Below are 2,760 nucleotides of genomic sequence, written 5' to 3' on the forward strand. Positions count from 1 at the left end.
GTCCTTTGGCTTCAAAGCTGTTTTGTAAACGTGTCGTCCAAAGGCCGTGTCACTGAACCTATAAAGATCTCAATTCCTAGTTACTGTACTTTCATGCAGGGTTTGTTTTCTTAATAAGGCTGAACTTAGATGCAGAACTCTACTTTATAAAATTCAGAGTAAATCTCTTTAGTTTCCGTGTTTAAGAATTAGGATTCCGGCCCTGGCCGGTTGGCTCAGCGGTAGAGCGTCTGCCTAGCGTGCGGAGGACCCGGGTTCGATTCCCGGCCAGGGCACACAGGAGAAGCACCCATTTGCTTCTCCACCCCTCCGCCGCGCCTTCCTCTCTGTCTCTCTCTTCCCCTCTTGCAGCCAAGGCTCCATTGGAGCAAAGATGGCCCGGGCGCTGGGGATGGCTCTGTGGCCTCTGCCTCAGGTGCTAGAGTGGCTCTGGTCGCAACATGGCGATGCCCAGGAGGGGCAGAGCATCGCCCCCTGGTGGGCAGAGCGTCGCCCCTGGTGGGCGTGCCAGGTGGATCCCGGTCGGGCGCATGCGGGAGTCTGTCTGACTGTCTCTCCCTGTTTCCAGCTTCAGAAAAATGCAAAAGAAAATGCAAAAAAAAAAAAAGAATTAGGATTCCAGACAATTAGGTAAGTGCATCTCAAACAGCACAATTACTGCAATCTGGAACTTACCAAAAATAAATGCCCTATTCCCTCACTTCCTCCTTTTAGGTGGCTAGGGGGGGTTACAGAAACTTTATTGTAACCAGAAAAGGAGGCAGAGATAAGTCTACGTGACTCGACCAGCTGGGGACGATCTTCCTGAGCCTGAGCCTCAGCCTCAGCCTGAGCCCAGCCAGCACCAAAGGGCCATGAAAATCAAAGCCCAGGACTTGGTCTTACCTGGTTTCCCCTACCTGCGCCACCCTCGATGTGAGCGGAGCGGTTGCGCATGCGCACTGAGAGCAGCCAGAGGTCAGGCTGGGCGGAGGCAACATCCCCATGGGAGATTAAGTGCAACTACCCACTCTCCACTATTCTTTGCTGAGAAAGGTGAGAATATGGGATGAGTGGTAAATTATGTTCTTCGTTCTTCAAATAAGTAAACCCTGAAGCTTAACTTAATGCTTTACCCACGATTAAAGCCATTCCATGTGGAGTCTGGCCGGCTCCTCTCCAGCTTTCGTTACCCTTTACTATCCATTCACCTGCCCTGAGGTCGTGCAGTCACTGTTAACCATCGTCCATCTACCAGTCATTTCAGACTGAGTCTAGATCTCACCTTCCCCATCCTCCCCACATCAGACTACCTTTTGTTTGTTTGTTTGTTTGTTTGTTTGTTTGTTTGTTTGTTTGTTTTTCTGAAGTGAAAAGTGGGGAAGCAGAGAGACAGACTCCTGCATGTGCCCAACCGGGATCCACCAGGCATGCCCACCAGGGGGTGATGCTCTGCCCATCTGGGGTGTCATGCTACCTTTTTTAAATGTTATACTTATTTATTGATTTGAGAAAGAGAGAGAGAGAAAAAAAAAACATCATTTTGTTATTCCACTTATTTATGTATTCATTGGTTAACTCTTGTATATGTCCTGACAGTGGATTGAACCCACGACCTTGGTGAATTGGAACGATTCTTTAACCAACTGAGCCACCAAGCCAGGGCACTACCTTTTTTGTTTTTTAACAACCTCTAGGCGTTTACTGTCTCCTCCCCTGTCCTCATAATGCTCTTCATGCCCATCAAGACCCCTCTTTCCTTTTTCAGACCCACTTCACAATCAGCCTCTCCTCCCTTGACTCGATTTTGTCAAGACATCAAATAATCTTTAAACAGCAGCAACTAAACCAACAATAGGTGTGCCAGCACACAGACACGAATGCAGCCAAGAAAGCCACAGTGAATCCAAATGAATTTAGACAGTTTATTACTCATGGCACAGAAGATGTGGATTTCATGTTTGCATTGGTCCTTCTTGTCCCCCAGGTCCCAAGCACAGTGCAGAGGCAGGCCCAGGTGGATACTGCCTACATTGGTGTCACAGTTGAGGAACTCCAAGATAAGGAGATCCCAATCTTCTATAGGACCCACTGGCAAAGCTGCCACTCCCTCCCTCCAAAAAGGGATATTATCTTTATTCTCAAGAACACTCTTAGAGATAGGATGGAAGCGCCCAGGGAGAAAAAGGTCTCAATGTCTCTGGAGGGAATTACTGTCTGTCTTCCCTAAGGATTTTTAATGTGCAAACATGTTTGATGAGCTGTCCGCATCCTTTGTTCAGATGTGCAGAAATGCCAAGTCATGGAGAATTCTCTGCCCACATACTTATGTATCCAGCCTCGACCCCATGGTTTATCATAGTAACATGTTTCTTGCCAGCATCTTCAGCTCTCCTTGCCCCTGTCCTGCCACACATACCTTGCTACAGTCCACACCAGTTGTCGAACAATTTGCACATTCCCTTTTTTTTTTGCACATTCTCTTTGTAATGGAATTTCTTAAGCAATGTTGAAAGGAAGATCTCACAAGAGTACCGACTGATGTCACTTCAAATGAGTCATCTCAGGGCCAGCTGAGGCTTCAAACTTCCTCTGTAAGCCTTTTCCTGTCTTTGCTCAGGTTCTTGCCCCTCCCCCTCCAACCCGAGGAAAAACAAAACAAAACAAACAAAAACCATCTACATCATGGAGCAAGCCTCACTGCTCAAGTCTTCTCCTTAGACTGACTCGGTTCTTGCTCTGTCCCAGGTTTGTGATTGGAAGCTCACTCCTTTCCAAGCC

Source organism: Saccopteryx bilineata, chromosome 11 (assembly GCF_036850765.1).
Source record: "Saccopteryx bilineata isolate mSacBil1 chromosome 11, mSacBil1_pri_phased_curated, whole genome shotgun sequence".
Taxonomy (NCBI): Eukaryota; Metazoa; Chordata; class Mammalia; order Chiroptera; family Emballonuridae; genus Saccopteryx; species Saccopteryx bilineata.